At 39.3% G+C, this 24,820-nt stretch overlaps 1 long non-coding RNA gene across 1 annotated transcript in view; it reads left to right on the top strand.

Moving 5' to 3' along the window:
• The window catches only part of Gm32333, an 80,174-nt gene extending 56,529 nt beyond the window's left edge, over positions 1–23,645 (top strand). Inside the window, exons 2-3 of the long non-coding RNA XR_373658.2 lie at positions 10,663–10,772; positions 23,431–23,645. This is a non-coding gene — a long non-coding RNA (predicted gene, 32333). The remainder of the gene's footprint in view (positions 1–10,662; positions 10,773–23,430) is intronic.
• The last annotated feature ends 1,175 nt before the right edge of the window (positions 23,646–24,820 follow it).

The following is a 24,820-nucleotide window of genomic DNA, read 5'->3' as shown; positions in this document are numbered from 1 at the left end:
TGAATTCGCCTGGAGAGGTTGTTCTCCAGGTCAGAGGAATGTAAGCAACTCATTTCTAGTGAATGAAAAAGAAAGTCAACAGAAAGAGAGAATTCTTCTGCAACATAAAAGGAGAGGTTACAGTGCAAAACCCTGACTCCACCAGCGTCCATGGCATGTCTGGGTGAAGAGTCACACTCCCTGGGTAATTTCCATACCAAACATGCAACATTTTACAAGCCACAGCAAGGCTGGCAAGGGTAAGGCCAACCAACCAAGTGCAGGCCACTTTAAATTCTCCACCAGAAAATAGAGATGAGCACAGCTTCAAACTGAACGCTTTTTAAAAATAGAAAACCGCATATTTTACATTTCTGGTTGAATTAAATAATAAGGGGAGGAGAAACTGTTCACTGTACTGAATAGAATTGACCAGAAGGCAAAACTACAATGGTTTTTTTTGTTTTTGGTTTTTGGTTTTTTTTTTTAAATATCCAGAGCTAAAGTTCTTCCTCGGTCTCAGACTCTGAACTGTGGTGTGATTTTGACATTTTAGGCTTTAATTTCTTTGCTTTTAAATTGCAAAAGAGCTCAGGCCTGTTTTAAACAGTGGCTGTGAGGGTCACATGCTACAGTGACTTGGAAAACCTACTCAGAGCTAGTTATGCTCCAATACTTGCGCCAGCTTGGACACACAGGCTGTCACTTTTACTGGGATAAGTAACCCACGCTTATGACAATGATAATAACAGCAACAATAATAGTGAAAATATGGGAAATTAGGTTCTGTGGCGCTGGCAGAGAACTTAAAGCCAATATGGAAACCGAGGAATGTGTGAGTATTGCCAATTAAGCAGTAGGGAGTGTTTGATATCTGCTTGCTGGATATATCTTAAAGGAGATGGCACTTTGAGGCAAGTCTCATGTCAAGGAGAGGCTTCTGTGCCAGCAATAAATTAGAGTGCCATTACGCATTCAGATGCTAGAGCCAAAGACAACACATTTATCTGACTTCTTGTGTTAGGAATTAGGCTCGCGTGTTAACTCCTTTTTCTCCAAGGACTACAACACACCCAGTATGAAAATTTACATTTACACAGATGATACTGTGACAATAAGGGACCGGATGATGTTATTTTTCATTTACTGTTGGGTAAAGGAGGATCCAAAAAGCTAAACTTCTTTTTTTTTTTTTCTTCACAAATTCATACAACTGAACTGAATGCCCATTCTCTTAAGAGCCTTTCAGCTCTGCCCCTGTAAACCCACCTCCTTCACCTAGGCTTGAATGCACAGTAGCTGAGCTTCCTCCTCATTTCCTTTTCAAGAGTAATAATTCATACATTTAAACCAGACCCATGCTCTATTCTATCTCTGTCTCCCTGGGTGTGGGTTAGGGTGTTTTTCTTTTAGACTTCTAAGCAAATGTGTTGCAGGTGTGAGACGCATGCTGCGCAGTCCACTAGGCAGAGCCTTCAGGAGGCTCTGGGGAGCCACACCTTTGGGATTCTATTACAAGCAGGTGAACCAAGCTGTGATCAAATAGGAGATCTGAGGGAAAGGGGCCTGCGTTCCAGGAAGCAGCCTCAGTACCCAAGCAGGATGCCTCTCTGTGGGTGAAGGAAACTTGACCATCAGATCGATGGCTGTGCAGAGACCAAGCCCAGTCGGCGGGGATATTTTCTATATTAAGAATGCGTATTGGCATTTGAGGTGATGCACAACCAAGATGAAGCATTGAGGTTGAAGAATCATCTCGGTGGATTTTTGATAGAAAGACCATTTGTTTTAAATCACTGGACAAACAGAAAACCAGAGACTATAAGGAAATGATGATCCTCTATCAACAGAATATGTGGAACAGGACATACTAAGAAAAATAAGGTTTCCAGTTAGGGCTTTAGTCAAGTTGATCTTTTAAACATTACAAAACCTCTTGAAAATAGTATGCTAGGGAAGTGGAGAAAAATACAGCAAAGACTTCTATTAGAGAATGTCCATTACTCTGTTACACATAGTAATAAAATAACGGAGGCAAACTTAAGATTCAACAACATGAACATTTAAAATAGTTCAGTACGTAGTAATATAGTGAACTATTAGGCACACATTGAATAACAAATGTTTAAACAATATTAATGTCCTAAAATGTTTACAATATTGTGTTGTAAGAAAAAAAGGACGGGCATAAAATAGGTATATCATATGGATATAAAGCTATACATACAAATTTAATTATGAATAGAGAGAGATCAAAATTTGATATACCATAAAGGAAATTATACCCCATTTTCGGTGATACAGGTATGAGACCTTCCTATAGTCTACTTGCTTACATATTTTTAAATACTGTGCAAAACAATCTGCATCCTTTCAGTTATCTGATGGGATGTTGTTTGTAAAACGATGATGGTGCAACCCCACACAGAAAGATGGCCACCATGGCTGGAAGCCATTTCTCCCTCTTCTCACTAAAGCCTAATATGCAGAGTGCACCTGGACAGGGCAATTCTAAAGTGTCCGTATGCACCACCACCCCTGTGGCTACCTTGACTCAAACATACGTGGAATTCCCGGAGACCACACCATTCAGCTGGCCTCAGGAATGCACACGTCTGAACCATTTCCCTTCTGCCATGTGGGGAACATCCTTCCCATATATCCAGAGTTGTACGTAGTCCAAGGCCTGTCACTTCCAGTAAGTTAAAAAGAGAGAGAGAGAAGGAGTTACGTGATGGCATGTCTAGATGTGCAGATCCACCCTACGCCATCACTGCTCCCCGGCTCTCCTAAGGCACAAACCCCGTGACAACGTTTCTTTTTCCCAGTCAAAAATTTCATGTGTGTGTAAAAGGTATCTGTTTTGTCTGGCTTCCTTCCATGCTGCCCTTCCTCATTCAAATACATAGTAGAAAAAGAGAGCTATCAACCTTGCTTTACAACATTTTTACTCTATGGCTTGAGTTCGCTTTGTTGTTTTCTTCATCTTTGAATGTTCCCCTATAAAGAAGTGACCATTTGCACACACTAGAAGTGGGGAGGTGAATCACCACAACATTTTGGGAAAGGCACTTTCATCATAAAGGTTAAGCTTAACATCTCCACTCCAGTTGGATGGAGAAAAAAATACTTGTATGATTTTAAGGTGAGTCGGTAGTTTTTGCTTCTCTTAGGCACAGCTCATTGACCTACACAACTCCCAGAACTAATTACCCAGGGGAGAGAGCTGGAGCCTCAGTTAAGTGGCCACGGAGCCTGAGACTATACTTGGCACCAGGGCTTGGCATCGAAACGCCCCAAGAACAGACCAGTTACAGATTACTATAGGACAAGATAGATTCCTGCTCCACATTGCTCTTCACCCAACACTCGTCTTGTTGCCAAGAAGAGGATTATAAATCACTCACTAATCATCCTTCATATGTTTCCCAGATTGTAGTTCATTTTCTTGAACTTGGGCTCACTGCGCCCTGCTGGACTCTGTGATATTGAAACCAGGCTCATCTCCTTCACAGATCTACGATGCTTCTGTCTCTTCTGTGATGGTTTCCAATGCCAAATCTATGGCTCTTGCATTCTTTTTCAAAGCGCGTGGATCTTCAGTAGCCTGGCATCCTTTATTGCTTCTGTCCGCCTGGGTATAGCATAGGTGAATGCTCGCTTGCCTTCACTGGTTCTGCTTACTCCGCAGGCTGCAAATACAGCTCACACAGTGGCTAAGTGGCAAGACATTTCTAAAGCTTGTCAGACTCAGGCTGGAGCATTGTAGATAGATAGATGTAGACAGGTAGATGATGAGTTTGCCTCTCTTAGTACGTTTTCAAAGGGAAGTGGATGTGGCTGAGTATTCACAAAACATTAGCTTTGTATCTTCTGGAAAGTGTAATCACTCTCTTCCAGTTTTTATCTTTATTCTTTGCTCTCAGGCATCAGGAAGAAAGAAGGAGAAAAATCAGTTTTAGATATGGAGAATAGAATTCTGGGCAAAAGAAGTAAGATTTTTAAACTCTTAGGTTTCAAGTGGAGACACAGAGTCAGGAACGCAGACTGATTTTTAAAAAAATAATATTGGCAATCATTATCACTGGTGATATTTTAAAACATGACTACCCCAACTATATTGCAAAAATGCTTGTGGTTTTGTTATGTCTCTAGAAATTACAAGCCGAAAAATAAAGTTGAAAAATTATAAATGGACGAGACTTGGTAAAAGAACAGAATTTTGAAATTTAAATAGAAGACATGAAAATTGGTTTGAAAAGAAAAGAAGAGATTTATTAGGGGAAGCAGAAAGACCCCCCCAACCCAAAAGAATAAGGTATCACATATGTTTTTAAACAAACAGCATAAAAGGGAGTGCTATGAAGGCCTTCCAGCATGTAGTCATAAAATTCAGACATAGATTGCAATGGTTGAATATGATGGGTGGAAGCAAGAAAATGAGTAAACAATTATTTGTTGGGCCACACTCCAGCATAGAGACGAGGATAGAAGGGGAGCTGCAGTTTTGCCTACAGACTGCTCTGAGCTCAGACTCGACTCATTCAGTAAGGCATTCCTTTAAGGAAAGGTTCTAGACAGGACAGAGTCTTTCTTTGCCACCTACAACCTACAAGATGCTCTGCCAACAAGTATCTTACCCCCACTTCCCTAACTTTCTGGGCATTTCAGCCCTCTGCAGGAGAATGGAATGTTTTCATTTCCTTCCACAACTTCTGGTAACCTTACATATAGAAATACATGCTGCATTTGGAGGCTATTTAACTGAACGCTTTCTGGTATCTTGATCCGGAAGCAGACTCAGAGAAAAGGATCAAGATACAGGTTAAAGATGATGGGCAAGTGTGGAAATGGGAGGGAGCCCAAGCAGACAGCCGTCCCCGACACACCCTGTTTTTCCAGGCTGGAAGGAGTACTCTAATTATTGCTCAGCCTGCTTCCCTCCATACGGAATAAACTATTCTCTCTGCCAGTGGCTCTGAGCCTTTCCGATGCTGTGGTCCTTTAATGCAGTTCCTCCTCTTGTGATGACCCTCCCCCAACCAGAAATCATTTTTTGTTGTTACTTCATAACTGTAATTTTGCTACTGTTATGAATCATATTGTAAACGTCTGTGTCTTCTGGTGGTTTTAGATGACCCCTGTGGAAAGGGTCTATCCTGAGTGAGAAAGGGACTTCAGAAGCCACATCAATGCTCTTCCCGTTACCATGGTGGCCAGTCAGTACACTACATTTAGTTGAAGAATTATCAGCACTTTTGTTAGCAGTGGGCTAAACAGAAGTGTAAAGGGATATGGTGTGAACTGTAAAGTGTGTAAAGGCTACTTTATACAGTGTAAACTGGGTGGCATATGAGCTGCTGCAGAGAGAGATTGGTTGGTAAAGTACAATTCAACCACTAGAGTAGAAAACCCCATTTCCTGTTTTTTTTTTTGAGGGTGTAAGTGTGTGCTTCCATCTCAAGAACCCTTTGCAGACATATAAATAAACAAACAAACAAATAAAAATGGGAGGTAAATTAGAGTTCAAGAAAAGAAAAGAGGATGGAGACTAAATGGTGGTATTCTAAGCTATCATCAAAAAAATCACGGGAATTGAGTATTGTGAAGGTCTCAGAAAAACTGCGGTGTTGCTGTATATAATACCAAATCACAGAATCGCTTGCCCAAGTAGTCAAAATACACTAGATTTACCCATTAGTCCTAACAAGTCATTGGCCGTGAGTCATGGGAGATGGGAGAGCAACAGAGGCAGTCAATTTTCTGCTACTTTCACTATAGCTGGTAATAGTTCCATGTGAGGGTTGCGTGATCAGCCCAGAGAAAGGTATACAGAAACCAAGAGTTGAAGCTGGCTATCTTGAATGACATGATCAAGGCTCAAGGGATATTGGTAGGTCATTCACTGAGAACAGCTGCTATAAGCAGCAACATCTCATATGTGAGTTTCACAATATACTCGGTTTCTCCACTCCCTTTGAAGTGTATAAATACACAGATCCTCAGAGTACATGAGAAATATGTTACTTGAAAAACTCATCCCAAGTAGACTGGGAACTTTATTTGGCAATATTCTGACCCACAGTTCGGGGATTGAATCCAGACTTTGACATCATTTAGTATCCTAGGTGATTCTGCCATACATGGCTTGTGAGGAAAGAGGGAGAGGGAGGGAGGGAGGGAGGGAGGGAGAGAGAGAGAGAGAGAGAGAGAGAGAGAGAGAGAGAGAGAGAGAGAGAGAGAGAGAGTTTCTAACATCACTTCAAGGGCACTCCCCACTGACCAAATTTCTTTTAAGTAAGCCCTACTTCCTAAACGCATCAGGGGGTTAGGTCCAAACTTTAAACACTCGAATATTTAGGAGACATTTCAAATATGAAAATTTTATAACATGAAACTATGTAAAATAGTGAAAGTGATGAAACCTGTAGTCCTTGTATAAGAACACTGGCTCTGCTTACTAGCTGCATAATCTATATTGCTATCTCCTTCCCCCCTTTACTGTTCATTTTGATTGCTTTCTCTGACAACTAAACAAGAAAATGCCTGAAGCAGTCGATATCAGTATGTTCGTGGTATTTGTTCCCTTTTTCTCAGAAGATTAAAATACACTAACAAAACAGTGTCAAGGGCAATTGGTAATTAATACCATTTGAGAAATTGTGCAAGAGTAAAACAGAACTTCATATTAGTATAGGCTTCAGATCTAAATTTAGCAAAGTCGTTCAATGTACTTACAAGCTGAGCTATTTTTTTTATCTGCATTCAAGCACATTCGTTGATTATTCTGAGGACACAGAAACTGTGTCTCCATTGCTAAGGGTCAGATCACATTGACCTGACTTTCAGTTCTGAATCTAAAATCTGGACTCTGGAGCTTCATTCTTAGATAATGAGTTTCTATAATGCTAAACCATTTTGCTTACTGATTCTTTGTGTTTTCAGAAATGATGTTTTAAAAAAACTACTTTGCAGGTAGAGCTATTTTCACTTTTCTGAGAAATCACCAGATTGATTTCCAGAGTGCTTGTACAAGTTTGCAATCCCTCTAGCAATAGAAGAGTGTCTGCTTTTCTCCACATCCTCACCAGCATATGCTGTCACTTGAGTTATTGATCAATAACTCAATAATAATTAATCAATTAATCAACTGAGTAATGATTAGCCATTGGTGTAAGGTATAATCTCAGAGTCAATTTGATTTGCATTTTCATGATGTCTAAGGTAATTGAACATTTCTTTAAGTGCTTCTTGGCCATCCAAGATTCCTCTGCTATAACCCTCCTGGGCATAAACCCAAAAGATACTCCACCATACCAGAAGAACACATGATCAATTATGTTTATAGCAGTTTCATTCATAATGACCAGAAACTGGAAACAACACAGATGTCCCTCAACCAAGGAATAGATACAGAAAATGTGGTTCATTTACAAAATACTATTCAGCTATTAAAAACAAGGACATCATGTATTTTGCAGACAAAAGTACCATCCTGAGTGAGGTATCCCAGACTCAAAAGGACATGTATGGTATACACTCACTGGTAAGTGGATATTAGCCATAAAGTACAGGACACCCATAATATATTACAAACCTTAAGAAGTCAAACAAGAAGGTAGGTACAAGCAAGGATTCTATGAATCTCATTTAGAAGGTGAAATAAAATTATCATAGGAGGCAGAGTAAGGAAGGGAACTGGGTAGGAGAGTGGGTGAAGGGGGGAATTGGAGGAATCAGGATCAAGTATGGGGAGAGACAGGAGAGAGGGCCAGAGGGATGAAGAATGGAATGGAAAACTGCAGCTGCAGAGGGGGTGGGGTCTCTAGGAAGCTCCAGAGACCTGGGATGAGGAAGCTCCCAGGAGTCAATGAGGGTGACCTTAGCCAAGGTGCCTAACAGTGGAGACATGAAACCAGAAGAAACCACCTCTGCAGCCAGGCAGGACTCCCAGTGGAGGGATAAGGACACCAATCCCCCCATAAAACTTTCAACCCAAAATTCGTCTTGTCTAAAAGAAGTGCAGGGACAAAAATGGAGCATAGACTGAAGGAATGGCCAACCTGTAACTGGGCAAGGATTCACCTAATCCTGCAGAGACTTGATGTCAGAGTGGGAGGATACCAGGGCTGGAGGTGGGGGGGGGGCGCTCTACCTTCTTAGAGAAGAATGAGGGTGGAGTAAGGGACTCTGTGTGGTGGAACTGAAAAGGGAGTCAGTGTTTTGAGATAAAAATAAATTTAAGAAAAAATGAACACAGATTGCAGGGCAAACAAGAAGATGCCAAGAAAACACTTAGAGAAAGATTATTTGGAGAGATTATACCTATGTATTGTCATCATCTCATCATGTCCTAACTGGACATCAGAATGGAACTGCGGTTGTAATAGTGTTACTACAATGTAGACCTTGAAAGCTGGATATTGGCACACAAAGCAAAATGTCTTACACTAAGTAGATGTGCAAGTGTTCGTTGAATTTGATTCCATCATTTAGGTCACACAGGTACTTTTATGCTTCTCTGGATAGTTTACTCCCAATGACCTAGATTTCTCTTCATGATCTAATTTGGTCCAAGTTAGCCTCAATTCTCCTGTTTACTCTAATTTAAGACTGAGTTCTGCAGGGTCCATGGAACATAAAGAAAAATAGATTACAGAAGGAAATTTTGTTGACCTACTTGTCCAAATAAGGCATACTCACAATAATAGTAAATATTTTAAATGAACAAAAATATTAATACACGGATCTCTTTTAGTCCTGATAAGAGGACATTTGTCATTGCAAAATGTATCCTCACAGTCCCAACCAAGAAAAAAAATCTAGATTTAGAGAACTAGCATAAGACATGTTTAACTCAGTTTATATATGCAAAATTATGACTTTGAATCAAATTATCAATAACTCTCATTTGTCCTATCTTCTGTGACAAAATACCCAACCAAAGCCATATTTCCTAGTATCTATATTCTTTAGGTCTCTTCCCTGTTGTTTTGATAAAATACTATTGCAAAATGACTAGGGCTTATTTGGCTCTTAATTCCAAGTTTCAGTCCATCACTGTGAGGAAGTCAAGGCAGCCGGAACTCGAAGCAAGAAGCTACATCACAACCACAGTGAAGAGCATGGAACAGTGGATTAATCATGTGTTCTGCCTCTCATACAAGCCAGCACATCTTGCCCAGACAACAGTGCCATCTATCAAGGGCAGATCTTCCAACCCCAGCGTTAATCAACCAAGATAATCCCCCCACAGATATACTCACAGGTCAATTTAATCCAGACAATCCCTCATTTGAGAGTCATGATTCTAGATGTGTGGAATTGGTAATTTAAAAACTTACTTTCCTCATGATTGTGATAAAATACCTAGTAATGTAACCTACCAGAGGAAGAATTTACATTGGCTGGTGTTTTCCATTCATCATAAAAGAGAAATGCATGAGCAAGCTCATGGCAGCTGCAGCATGTGGCAGAGGCTCCTCGGCATCTTGATGGATGAGGAGTCAGAGACATTTTGTCAGAACTAACGGTGGATCTAACTTTCAAAGCCTGCTTGTTTTTACCTAGGTCACATATCAGTTCTGTAATCTTAATAAATAGTGCCACTATCCGAGGAATCAAGCACTCAAGAATCCCTGGTGAATATTTAACATTCAAACCATAATAGCAATTATCCTCATGAATGAAAAACCTGATGAGAGACAGTAAGCTCAACAATAAGCAATGAATGAGTACATACTAAACCATGTCGTGTAGGGGAAGCAGAGGATTAGTTTCTTGCATACCTCTGAACGCCTTTTTATCAACTGATCAACACACAACTGTATTTTACGTTTGCTTTGTTTTAAAATACACTATTTAATTGAACTACTAAGTCACTTGATTCGTTAAAATTGAACTCATAACCCATAGTAGTCATAGATGCCTGATAGATGCTTAGCTATCATGCATACTTTTCTCCCTAAGATAGGTTTCTTGTGCTCAGAAATCTTTGATAATATTTCAGCATGAAGCTGGAAGAAGTTTACACAGCAAAATCCTCATTAGAATGTAGAATTGCAATCCATGGTATTTTATAATCTCTGAGGAGAACTCATAGAACAGAACAGGACCTTACCTTAGTTCACCACATATATAGATTTTTGAATTACACACTAGCTGTAGCAAATAAGAAAGCATGGGATCCACTACTAATGAGGATTGGTTATACTTTTAAAATACAAATATTTTGTAATGTCACAGTCACCTACACCTGTAAACAGAAAACGTGCTTTAAATCTTCACTTTTTAGCAATTCACTCACAATTTAAATTCTGCTTCATGCTTGGCAAAATCACTTCTCTCTGTCAAAGACGGTAATGTGTGCCAGTGTGGGACCGTTTTGAATATCACCAAACAATGTCATAGCAGAGCAGCAATAGTTCGGGATTGTGAGACGAATGTTGTGTTCGGTCCACTGTCTTGTGCTGTTCTACTCAGCTATCCACAGTAAGATGTTTTCCCTTCGCTCCCTGGTAACTGGCCGTGATCTTAAGCTCTGTTGTAGAAGACTATAAATCATCTGGGACATGCCTTCTGAAGTTGAATCAAGCGGCTATAGTGACAATGTATATTTGGGCGCCTTGAGAATTTCATCTGCAGATTATCTGGTTACTTTTTCCGCCATATTTCTTATTTCAGAGATGACATCCCTGATATTCATCTCCATCCTGTGAACTCCTCAGCTTCCTGGTTAGAGCACGTCACCCTATTCTGCTGCCATAGACATGTACCTAAGAACCAGAGTGAAGGTGAGAACCAGTTGCTAATTATATTTTTAATTTTAAAAATTATCATATAATTTTAATGTCTTTTATAGCATGGCAGTCACTTATAGCATGCAATGTACAATATGCAATGATCAAATAAGGGTAATTAGCAGTCCATATCATAAATATTTATCATTTCTTTCTGTTGAGAGTCATTGATATCTTGTCTTCTATTATTTTATAAACTATATTATAAACTATTATAAACTATAGTCATCCTACTGCACTATCCAACACTTACATATATTCCTTCTATATTAACCAGGTTTAAATAATTCTCTTTTTGCTTAGTATGTCTTGAGTAGCTCCTGGGTGTAAGACCAACTCAAGCATCCTAAGGAAACTGAATTCTATTCTATAGTGACACTATTCCTAACACCAGAGTTGGTCAGAGGGAAATGCACTATAGAGTATCTTCAAGTTTGATAAGTATTCTACATCGATTTCACCAAATCTTCTCATGTCTCAAATTACTATGACTCTCATGTTACTAATGCAGAAACAAGCAGAAGCAGATTATACAATCTGTTAAAGGTATTTAGTCAGTAAATGCGTAGATATGATTGAAAATGCAGCATTATTTTTCTATGAGCCATGGTTGACTATCAGCATCAACAGCTTGTATTTTGCCAGCTATAGTTAAAGACAATGATCAGAGGTGTTTAATCTGCCATCCATGGACTGGACAAAGCCAAGGATAACTATGGATGTGGTCTAGCACAAAATCATAAACTAACTTAAAATGTTGAATTATTTTCCAGTGTTCTATAACTCTCTGGTCCCGTTCTTGGACACATATTTTGTATATGACTACGCTGTGCCACATTTTAAAAGTTGGATATACCTTATGGATAATTTCAGTCTAAAAAAAAGGAATTTATTCCACTGCCTATTGCCTAGGTCTTCAAAAATAGACAAAATGCTGCAGTGGATAAGTAGGACCGTAGAACGCACAGGTTCTACTTTAGCTGCCTGCCTGGTAAACTTACCAAAATGATTTTTGTTACTGTTGTCTGCAATGGCTATTTTATGATGTTTACCTTTCAAAAAATTATATTAATGAAAATGATACTTCATAACTTGAATGTAAACATCACTACCAGAAACCTTCAAGCATAGTATATAAGTGATCTTAATTTAACTTCTATTCATCTTTACGTATTGAATGAAACAGACAAGTACTTCAGCATTTGAAGCTGTAAATATATTATTTATCCTAAGGTTCATGGATATATCACATATATTAAATTGAATATATTTAATAAACATTACAAAGAGAAAGTCCTCTGGATATATCCATAAAAAGTTAGAGACAAACCTGAGTGCTGTGTCTTCAATGTGATTAAAGATAACAAGGCGACATAATACATACCACCCAGTTAGGGGCCAGGAGTCCATGAAGGCTTTGTCAGACTTTAGATGTGTGCTTGTAGCTTCTACTGCAACATAAGCACATTAAATTATTATGTACTGTCTTTTTTAAAAATATTTTTCCTTGCATATTTTTTAAACTTTTTTATTTTATTTTAATTAGGTATTTTCTTCATTTACATTTCCAATGCTATTCCCAAATTCCCCCATACCCTCCCCCCCATCCCCCTACCGACCCACTCCCACTTTTTGGCCCTGGCATTCCCCTGTACTGAGGCATATAAAGTTTGCAAGACCAATGGGCCTCTCTTTCCACTGATGGCCAACTAGGCCAACTTCTGATACATATGCAGCTAGAGACATGAGCTCAGGGGTACTGGTTAGTTCATATTGTTGTTCTACCTAAAGAGTTGCAGACCCCTTTAGCTCCTTGGATACTTTCTCTAGCTCCTCCATTGGGGGCCTGGTGATCCATCCAATAGCTGACTGTGAGCCTCCACTTCTGTGTTTGCTAGGCCCCAGCATAGCCTCACAAGAGACAGCTATATCAGGGTCCTTTCAGCAAAATCTTGCTAGTGTGTGAAATGGTGTCACCATTTGGAGACTGATTATGGGATGGATCCCCGTTGTGGCAGTCTCTAGATGGTCCATCCTTTCATCTCAGCTCCAAACTTTGTCTCTGTAACTCCTTCCATGGGTGTTTTGTTCCCAATTCTAAGAAGGGGTAAAGTGTCCACACTCTGGTCTTCATTCTTCTTGAGTTTCATGCTTTGAGCAAATTGCATCTTATATCTTGGGTATCCTAAGTTTCTGGGCTAATATCCACTTATCAGTGAGTGCATATCATGTGAGTTCTTTTGTGATTGGGTTACCTCACTCAGGATGATATCTGAGTGTCCATCCATTTGCCTAGGAATTTCACAAATTCGTTCTTTTTAATGGCTGAGTAGTACTCCATTGTGTAAATGTACCACATTTTCTGTATCCATTCCTCTGTTGAGGGCATCTGGGATCTTTCCAGCTTCTGGCTATTATAAATAAAGCTGCTATGAACATAGTGGAGAATGTGTCCTTCTTACCGGTTGGAACATCTTCTGGATATATGCCCAGGAGAGGTATTGCGGGATTCTCCTGCAGTACTATGTCCAAATTTCCGAGGAACTGCCAAACTGATTTCCAGAGTGGTTGTACAAGCTTATAATCCCACCAACAATGTCGGAGTGTTCCTCTTTCTCCACATCCTTCCCAGGATCTGCTGTCACCTGAATTTTTGATCTTAGCCAATCTGACTGGTGTGAGGTGGAATCTCAGGGTTGTTTTGATTTGCATTTCCCTGATGATTAAGGACGCTGAACATTTTTTCAGGTGCTTCTCAGCCATTCGGTATTCCTCAGGTGAGAATTCTTTGTTTAACTCTGAGCCCCATTTTTTAATGGAGTTATTTGATTTTCTGGAGTCCATCCTCTTGAGTTCTTTATATATATTGGATATTAGTCCCCTATCTGATTTAGGATAGGTAAAGATCCTTTCCCAATCTGTTGGTGGCCTTTTTGTCTTATTGACAGTGTCTTTTGCCTTACAGAAGCTTTGCAATTTTATGAGGTCCCATTTGTCGATTCTCGATCTTATAGCACAAGCCATTACTGTTCTATTTAGGAATTTTTCCACTGTGCTCATATCTTCAAGGCTTTTCTCCATTTTCTCCTCTATAAGTTTCACTGTCTCTGGTTTTATGTGGAGTTCCTTAATCCACTTAGATTTGACCTTAGTACAAGGAGATAGGAATGGATCAATTTGCATTCTTCTACATGATAACCGCCAGTTTTGTCAGCACTGTTTGATGAAACTGCTGTCTTTTTTCCACTAGATGGTTTTAGCTCTCTTGTCAAAGATCAAGTGACCATAGGTGTGTGGGTTCATTTCTGGGTCTTCAATTCTATTCCATTGGTCTACTTGTCTGTCCCTATACTAGTACCATGTAGTTTTTATCACTATTGCTCTGCAGTACACCTTTAGTTCAGGCATGGTGATTCCACCAGAGGTTCTTTTATCCTTGAGAAGAGTTTTTGCTATCCTAGGTTTTTTGTTATTCCAGATGAATTTGCAGATTGCCCTTTCTAATTCGTTGAAGAATTGATTTGAAATTTTGATGGCGATTGCATTGAATCTGTAGATTGCTTTTGGCAAGATAGCTATTTTTATTATATTGATCCTGCCAATCCATGAGCATGGGATATCTTTCCATCTTCTGAGATCTGCTTTAATTTCTTTCTTCAGAGACTTGAAGTTCTTATCATACAGATCTTTCACTTCCTTAGTTAGAGTCACGCCAAGGTATTTTATATTATTTGTGACTATTGAGGAGGGTGTTGTTTCCCTAATTTCTCTCTCAGCCTGTTTATCCTTTGTGTAGAGAAAGGCCATTGACTTGTTTGAGTTAATTTTATATCCAGCTATTTCACCGAAGCTGTTTATCAGGTTTAGGAGTTCTCTGGTGGAATTTTTAGGGTCACTTATATATATTATCATATCATCTGCAAAAAGTGATATTTTGACTTCTTCCTTTCCAATTTGTATCCCCTTGATCTCCTTTTGTTGTCGAATTGCTCTCTGGCTAGGATTCCAAGTACAATGTTGAATAGGTAGGGAGAAAGTGGGCAACCTTGTCTAGTCCCTGATTTTAGTGGGATTGCTTCCAGCTTCTCACCATTTACTTTGATGTTGGCTACTGGTTTGCTGTAGATTACTTTTATCATGTTTAGGTATGGGCCTTGAATTCCTGATCTTTCCAAGACTTTTATCATGAATGGGTGTTGGATTTTGTCAAATGCTTTCTCTGCATCAAAGAAGATGATCATGTGGTTTTTGTCTTTGAGTTTGTTTATATACTGGATTACGTTGATGGATTTCCCTATATTAAATCATTACTGCATCCCTGGAATGAAACCTACTTGGTCAGGATGGATGACTGTTTTGATGTGTTCTTGGATTCCATTAGCAAGAATTTTATTGAGTATTTTTGCATCGATATTCATAAGGGAAATTGGTCTGAAGTTCTCTATCTTTGGTTCCAGTTTCTTTCCTAGGTATTCTATCTCCACCGTTGCCTCACTTTGTGTTTTCTTTATTGTGTCTACTTCCATTTTTAGGTCTTGGATGGTTTTATTCAATTCCATCACCTGTTTGGTCGTGTTTTCCTGAAATCTTTAAGGAATTTTTGTGCTTCCTCTTTAAGGTCTTCTACCTATTTAGCAGTGTTCTGCTGTATTTCTTTAAGTGACTTATTAAAGTCCTTCTTGATGTCCTCTACCATCATCATGAGATATTCTTTTAAATCAGGGACTATCTTTTCGGGTGTGTTGGGGTGCCCAGGACTGGATGGGGTGGGAGTGCTGGGTTCTGATGATGGCGAGTGGTCTTGGTCTCTGTTAGTAAGATTCTTACATTTGCCTTTAGCCATCCGGTAATCTCTGGAGTTAGTTTTTATAGTTGTCTCTGGTTAGAGCTTGTTCCTCTCGTGATTCTCTTACCCTCTATCAGCAGACCTAGAAAACTAGCTCTCTCTTGAGTTTCAGTGGTTGGAGCACTCTCTGCAGGCAAGCTCTCCTCTTGCATGGTAGGTGGACAGATATCTGGCATTTGGACCTGCCTCCTGGCAGAAGATGAAGGCCCAAAACAGGGCCTGTCCCAGAATCTGTGTAGCTTCTGCAGTCTACACTCTCACCTGCACAGACTAGTCTTGGCGAGATCCGGGAACCAAGATGGCTCCCCCAGAATCTGTGGCACAGCCCTCCCGGGTGGGGCGGACACCTCTCCTCTGGCAGGGAAGGAGCCTGGATGTCTGGAGCCCGAAAGGAGGTCTACCTCAGAAGCTCTATGGCTTCCGCCTGACCCAGAAGCTGTCAGCTTCTGTAGTCCACACTCTGACCTGTGCAGACTAGTCTTGGTGGAATCTGGGAACCAAGATGGCTCCCCCAGATGCTGAATTATGTACTCTCTTAACAGTCCATGTCTTATCACCCAAACTGTTAGTTAGCTGTGTTTTGCATAGATTACCATATGGGAAAAGTATGAAAATGTTGTTTTTCCAAATTTAAAAGTATATTGCCACATGGAGCCCTTCCTGCCTCTCCAAGCAATTGCTCTATCCTCATCTTGTTCAAGTCCTAACTCAGCCTTTGGGAGGTATGGAAATTCCTGATAACATTAGATCCTTTTACAAGTAAGAATTCTAAAACCTAAAAATGTTTTTAGTGATGTCCTCAAAGACTCAAGGCAAGCCAAGGGCCGATTCCAGAAGCCCAGAGGGTTAACTTTCTCCATTCACATATTTTCTTCCTTCTGTGGAACCTTTAAATAAATGGAAATGTTAGTGCCATTGGTCTTCATTCAGACCCAGGAATGTTGACAGTTCTTCTGCCTATGTAGACATATTCCATGGTCTTCAGATGTTCATTCTGAAAGAGTATACTGGAGACAAAAAAAAAAAAACCAAAAATACAAATAAAACAAACAAACAAAACTTCTTTAGTAAGAAAGTAGACCTTAGGAGACTTGGGAGTGTTGGACTGTGGAGTTAGAGGCACCTTAATGTGGCTGACAATTTTATCAAAGCCTGTTGTTTCTGAGAACGTTTTTATGCAGGAAGCAACAATCATGTGTCTAAAAGTCTTCTCTCCCAGACTCACTTCCAGAGAATGAAGAACAGGATTCAATATAGCTCTCAAACAACCACACTCTCAAGGTTACCCAAAGGCCTTTGTGTGGGTGTCAGAATACCGCTCATAGTGTCTCTGAGAGAGACTGCCTTCCAGAAATCTGTCAGCTAAGTGTTTGGAAGAAACCAAGAGATCCTTGAGAAACCCAGAAGAATCAAAGGTACGCATTAAAGCGGTTTCCATAGAGCTCTGGAGTTAATAATCAAGCAAGATGGGATAGAGAGGAATCTAGGCATAGATTTGGGCACGAAAGACTGTGGCAAAGAGCAGAAGAAAACATACCTAGGGGAATGAAGTTTAACCAGAATCAGAGTGTTTTTAACACTGTACAAATGAATCACTCTACCCTTGATCTTGGGGGAATGTTCAAAAGTAAACAATTAGTTGAAGCATGCATCTTTCATAAAATATTTGATCCAAGAAATTAATGAAATATAGCAGCAATGTATATATATTCACATATATATGTGTGTGTGTGTATGCATAGATAGATAGGTAGGTAGGTAGGTAGGTAGATAGGTAGATAGATAGATAGATAGATAGATAGATAGATAGATAGATAGGAAAAACTTCATCTTTTAGAAAAGAGCTATTTTTCTCTTTCAAAAAGATGTTCAAATAGAATGTTGATGTTAATCAGTCTCTATCTCCAGCACTCTGGTTTAAAATTTGTTTTAGCAAAATTACAGGTTTTCTTCTTTATCAACAACCAACCAAAATTTTTTGCTCTAGAATGAAACGTAATTTAAGTGTGTGTGGTAATGTAGATCCCTTGTCCATGCCAAGAGAAGCCTTTCATTTCATCCACTTCTAATCTTTGAATAGATCAGAAATGCACAAAGCCTGGGTTCACCCAATGTTAAGGTATCAGAATTAATAATAGCGGGGTTTTTTTTTTCTGTATAACTACATGTGATTTCTTTCTCAGTAATACTTAAAAATAGGTAAAGGGGGTATTTATCCCCCAAGGGATCAATCAAACAAACATATACAGTCTTTTTCTCTGAAAGTTGCAGTGCATAATTAATGAAATGTATTAACTTGAATACTAGTGGTAAAAAACAAAAACTAAACTAAAGGCAGGGTATTTGTGGGTTATTTGAGAAGATCCTTCATGCCCAGCATGTAACAGGTGTGATGATGAGGTGATTGATTAATTAATTAATTAATTAATTAATTATATGTAAATACACTGTAGCTGTCTTCAGACACTCCAGAAGAGGGAGACAGATCTCATTACAGATGGTTGTGAGCCACCATGTGGTTGCTGGGATTTGAACTCAGTACCTTCAGAAGAGCAGTCAGTGCTCTTAACCTCTGAGCCATCTCTCCAGCCACTGGATGAGGTGATTTTTATCAAAAAGCAATCATGTCTTCGCAGCCCAGCTATGAGAAGTGCATTACTGAGGAAATCTGCAGTAACCTAGGAAACAATAGTGAGTATTGACCAACGTGATTGCATCTACTCAAAGCCTCACAGCAAAAGAAACAACAGTGTAATGAAACAGTGCACTGAACATACAAAAAAAATGACATAACTAAATACTTAAATGGCAAATAGTCCCATCAGTAAATGATCATACTAACTCAACACTTTTCAAGTACAATATAAATATTGAGTAGCCCTTGGGGAAAATGTTCAATATGTTTGATTCTCAGGGAAATTCAGATGAAAACTGCGCTGGCATCCCATCTCACTTCATTCAGAAGTCCTGTCCTCAAGAAAAGAGCAACCTTGTTGACCGGGATTGAGGTGGAAATGGATCCTAATGCGTTGTTTATGAGAATGTTCAAATTAGCCCAGCAACTATGGCAATCAGTATAGAGATCACATAGAAAATTAATAACACAATTAGTGTGTGGTTGAGCTGTATAATTTCACTATATAATAGCCCTAAAGGCAGTTTACTATAGAAATACCTGTCCATCTATGTTTACCACAGCATTATGTGCAAAAAGCTCAGGTGCCCATTACCAGATAAACTGCTAATAAAATATGGTAAAGGTGGCATGTGTACACATGTAGTCAAGACTTATTTGGTCCTAACGAATAATGAAATTACCTTGTTTGAAGGAAAATGTACAGAACTGGAAGTCATATTCAGTGATACAAGCCAGCCTCAGAAACACAAGTATCATTTTCTCTTATGTGGAGAATTTAGAGAGCTGGCAGTGGATTCTACTTTAAACTCCTTCTGATTTAGTAATTCCAGATGTTGAAATGCATCCTTAGGAAAAAAATGCAAACTCACTTATTGTCTTGGCTACAAAGTTGTCTAATGCGACTTTGTTTTTAAATGAAAAATTAAGTGGGAAACATTGTATAAGTTAATTAGAGCTAAGAAATCATAATATCTTCCTTTAGTAGTCATTTCATAGTCTATTAAATAATAGAATTTGAGTGACTAGTTAGATAAAATTGCATATAACTGAAGAAAGTTACAAAACAGAATTATATTACACAATATCAGTAAAGTATATCAGTAATATGTGCTCATAATGAAATTTCAATTAGATATATTTATTAAGAGTATGAAGGCTTAAACATTTGTGTTTTTATTTTCTAAGTATTTGTATTCATATTTAAGATCTGATGTATTATCCAACCTTCCCTTCAGGTTTGGCATTTTGAATTCATAGTCTTATCAAGCAAGCTGCAGCTCTTTTGGCTCAGGAGACATTCTTATTGGACCAGGGGTGATTTTTTTATTAAGTTCTGTCTCATCCTTAGGTTAGATGGTAAATCTTTTTTTTAAAATATTTTTATTAGGTATTTTCCTCTTTTACATTTCCAATGCTATCTCAAAAGTAACCCATACCCTCCCCTTCCACTCCCCTACCTACCCACTCCCACTTTTTGGCCCTGGCGTTCCTCTGTACTGGGGCATATAAAGTTTGCATGACCAATGGGCCTCTCTTTCCAGTGATGGTCAACTAAGCCATCTTTTGATACATATGCAGCTAGAGTCAAGAGCTCCGGGGTACTGGTTAGTTCACAATGTTGTTCCACCTATAGGGTTGCAGATCCCTTCAGCTCCTTGAGTACTTTCTCTAGCTCCTCCACTGGGGGCCCTGTGATCCATCCAATAGCTGACTGTGAGCATCCACTTCTGTGTTTGCTAGGCCCCGGCATAGTCTCACAAGAGAGAGCTATATCTGGGTCCTTTCAGCAAAACCTTGCTAGTGTATGCAATGGTGCCAGCGTTTGGAAGCTGATTATAGGATGGATCCCCGGATATGGCAGTCTCTAGATGGTTAGATGGTAAATCTTAATATAACACGAGTGTAAAAGGGAGATAATGGAAAATAAAAGAGTGTTAGTAAGTGGGAGAGAGAGAAGGAGAAAAAAGAGAGAAAGAGAGAGAGAGAGAGAGAGAGAGAGAGAGAGAGAGAAAGCTCGATTTTCAGCCATGTTCTATTACTAATTAAGTATCCATGTATTTTATAGTAGGCATGCCCCCTCTATATTGCAAACAACTACAAAAGTACAGGCACACCAGAAAATTCAATCTATTATAATTTTGGAAAATGCTGAATTTTATTTTCAAATAAAATCACGGCAGGATAATAACATTTTATGCTTTCTCAATGTTCAAATATAATTAGTGACACTTTTTTTTTTCCATCCATGGCATCCCTGAATGACATGTGCTTTTCTCAGGCAAAATAGGTTACTGCCAGGCTGCTTTATTTCAAACTGTTGAATGACTCAGCATATTTGCTTTGCTAAAGGCTTAGATAAGATTTTGTTCCTATTTGTGCATCTACATCTTGGAGGACTCTACTCATTCCATCTCTTCCGAGGTCTGTTACTGATATCAGCTCACTACAATTTAATTGGAAATGATATTTTAGAAGATATGACTATTTAGAGAAATAAAGAGATTTTGAGACATTCAGATATGTTTCTCTTGTCTTTGGTCTGCTACCATCATCTGCTTCCATAGAGCTGTATTTAATGAGTGGTTCACTCCATAAAGGCTGTAGTGGCTATTCCTGGTTGAACTACAATCCAGAATTGGAAGGCTCACCTGTGATCCTGATCTTGAGGCTGGGAGATACAAGTTTCTGACCTGGATCATAGCAGGGAAATCTTGAGGCACAGTGGCTATGAATCCCAGGAGACTAAGGCAAGGAGATCTGTGAGTTCAAGGTCATCTGGGACAAAGCACGTCGCAGATCCAGGCATGGTGGTACACCCCTTTAATCTGGGCCATACCTTCATCCAGAGACTTACATAAGAGACATCTCTCTTCTTCACCTGCTTGCCTTGTGGGACTGAGCAACTGCTAGATCCTTGGACTTCATTCACAGCTGCTCCTGACCATTGTTGGGGAGTTGGACTACAGACTGTATGTCATCAACAAATTCCCTTACTACATAGAGACCCTTACCCTAAGTTCTGTGACTCTAGAGAACCCTGACTAATATAAAGGCGAGCAGAACTCCTCAGCTCCAGTAAACACCACTCTGCAGGGCTATTCTTTATGTAAACATTTTGACCTCAAAATCACCAATTCAAGTCACTCATTCAACCTCATCATGGAGGTATGTCCTCACACAATTCTGCAAAAGAAATTCCATGTGCTGGCCACAAATGGGCCTCATGAGTTTCTTCTCCTGACTCAAGAGCTTTCAACCAAGTCAGGATCTTCCATCCCAGTGATGAAAACTGAAGGACTGATACCAATGTGTGTAGTTGGAGTTTCAGAGGCCAGAGGTGGGGCCAACACAAGACACAAGTGTGAACAATGTGACAAGTGTGAGCAGCGTGGAAAAGGAGACAGTGCCACTTAATGGAACTTTTTCCTGAGACCCTGATGTGTCTTGAGTTGAGAGCAACATCAGAAGGTGTGTGGTATGCTCGAAAGCCACCCTCTTTCACTGGATGTTAAAACATGGTATTTCCACAAGGGGAAACGATGAATCCAGCTCTCTTTTAACACTTAACAGTGTAGGGGCGCCAAGAGAAAATCCCCTCAATCTAGGTATTAGTGCCTTTAGAGGTTTTTGTAACCGTGAGCTTTTTGCTGGATCCTTCCCTTTGCCTGCTTGCCTGATGTAGTGAGGAGCAAGTAGGTGCAAACGCTTGCAATTCACTGACAGTCAACAGTCGTTGGAGGCAAAAAACTCTTCAATGCTTGAAAGCTCTGAGACATTAGTGTGTGTCTGTGTGCCAGCAGTTTAGAAATGAAAGTTTCCACATTCCTTGTGCCTGGTTTCATTAGTTCACCCCAGCCCACTGGTGTTAAGGTTTTATAAATAATCAAGACAGGATTGATTTGTTCCATTTCAGCAAACTGTAAAAGAAAACAGTCAAGAAATCACTCCCATCATCGTTTTCCCCCCATCACATTACTCTTTAAAATTGGGCATAAGCCTGAGTAGCTTTTCTCAATTAGGTGAAAGATGATTTCATTTCAGTAATCTTCGGGGAACTTATTTCTGGGTTTGTGAACACAGGCCAAAGTCATGCAGCCAGTTTTATAAAGAGTCCAGTTTGATCGGTCTCTGGCTAGAGAGAGACTCAGGATGCAGGAAGAGCAACAGCCAGTGTTATTTGGATTTATACGTCAAAAGTGCTTGAATGTTGAAGTGTAGAGGGATGGAAGACACACGGAGAGGAATTGGAATACCCCCAGGCCTAAAGGACTGATATTGTGTTGAAAAGATAAGGGTTACCTTTGAGATATAGATAGAAAGGGGACAAGAATCTTCAACCAGAGTAGAAATCCTTTATAAGGATTGGCACACTAACTCTCCATATCTGAGCAGTCTCATCTACAATGTAGGAGGAAAGTCTCTCTGTTGTTTCTCCTACACCCAAGCTGATTAATCCTTTATACCTATATCTGAACAGCTACAGATTCCCCCAATGCATCTCTCGGCAGATGTTCCCAAATTCTCTTCTATTCCTAGTTGCCCATGCCAATGTATGAACATAAACAGGAAATACAATGACATGAAGACAAAGATCAAAAGCGCTTGGCTGACACGGCTCATCAATCCATAGTAGCCAGTGTTGGGTAATATTCTGTGATTGTTACCCATAAAGCAAATGCACACAAGAATTCAAATTTGTTTTAATGCTACAAATAATATATATATATATATGTATATGTATATATATATATATATATATATATATATATATATACACACATACATCACATATATATGTATGTATATATCACCACACCCCTTGCCTTAACACAGGGTGTTACTTTTTCTCCTTGAGAGGGAAAACATTCACATCAGGATTGATTTAGTTTTTCCTTCCCCTTTTAAATCATAAACAGTCTTGGTACAAGAAACAGTAGCTGTTATTGATTAAAAGTTCATTTGCTTTGCTGGGCTGATGATTGATCCTTGGAGGGCAGGAGGGGCCCTGGACTTGGGCTGGGCGATTGGAAGGGAGGCAACTTTGTCCCATTACCTGTTCTTTGCAGGAGTGTTGCTGTTGGAGGAAATCTGGGTGTGGGAGTAATTTTTCTGTTCTTTGTAAATCTTACTTTATTTGATTTTTGTTTTGTTTTGTTTTCTTCTCCTAGGTCCGCCAGCTTTAAGTACCTGTTGTGGACATAAGCATATGAGAGGCCCTCTGAATGGGCTTTTAATGACCGGCTGAATAAAGTGGCTACCTACTCAGGCAATGCATGCATTTTATAGCACACAGTTTCAAAGCTTCTGGTTTTGAAGGCCAGCTGAGGGGTGCCTTTGTATGTGTTCTTCACAAACCCAGTACAGCAATAAAGCATGCTTTTGGAATGCATTTTTAAATAGAGCTAGATAAATAAATAATACACCTTTTCCTTCTTTGTGACTAATGTAAAGAGCAATAGTTTTGTGGTAGGAAACCTTTACCTTTGCAAAGTGTGGTCATCAAACGTAGTGGACACATGAGTCAATGGAGTTTACACCTGAAGCCTGGGACCTTAAGGAAAGTGAGGCGTGAGAAGCAGCTATGGTAGAACTCCCAGGCTCCGGCTTTCTCGTTTTCTGTCTTGAACATTATCTCCTATTAGTTTTCACTGTGGCAAACATATAACTCGCACCAGAGATCCTTGAACTTGTCAGTTGGTAGGCCATCTGGAAGTAATCGGGATCTTTGCACAACACTGTTTAATATTGACATATTAAATTTAAAATAACAGAATATATAATATGACACCAGGCTTTATTAGATTCTAATAAAGTCAATGAGTAGCAGCAACAAACCTTTGAGGGAAAAGTGTGGTAGGAAACCTTAGAATTAGAAGATATTCCATTAATTTTTTTTTTGCAAAAATTGAAAAGACTGCATCTATTCACATGACATAGCACAGCCTCCTGGCTAAAACTAAGGAAGAAATGGTCTTCCATGGGAGCAGTTTGATAGTATGCATCATGTATATAGAGACACAAGAAAATCCTGAGTGAGTTTTTACACCACTTAAGTCGGACTTTTGCAAAATCAATTTAATTTTGTCAAAATGTCTAGACCTTCTGGAGAAGGGGAAAAGTAAAAAGAAATGCTGGGAATTCAGGCACAGACGGTGCAAAAGTTTTGTTTCCTGCAGAAAAATGTCACAAGTAAAATTCAAAGAAAGAAAAATGAATTGTTGCATTTTAAAGTAAGAGTCTCCATAAGTCGAGAATGAAACTGAAGCTAAGGAATTAAAATATGTATCAGGTCATTGACAAAAGAAGATGTTAGCCATTTATTTTATAAGACACATGTTGTCAATGGGGCAGAAGAGAAGTTTATTCAACATTACTGAAAAATAATCATAGTAGAACAATGAAATGACTTTAATTTCTGCCAACTTGTGGATTTTCGACAAATGCTCACAGTAGCACATCACATTCATGTTGGCTCAACTTTGAGAAGAATCATCAGGGAGGGGAGCTTCTCTCTAAAGCTGTAAAAGTGTCTCTGTCTTTAAAGTAAGCCCAGCTCAT

The sequence above is a fragment of the Mus musculus genome, chromosome 1 (genome assembly GCF_000001635.26).
Source record: "Mus musculus strain C57BL/6J chromosome 1, GRCm38.p6 C57BL/6J".
Taxonomy (NCBI): domain Eukaryota; kingdom Metazoa; phylum Chordata; class Mammalia; order Rodentia; family Muridae; genus Mus; species Mus musculus.
The sequence above is the reverse complement of the archived record's forward strand: the minus strand, read 5'-3'. Positions and strand labels throughout refer to the sequence as shown.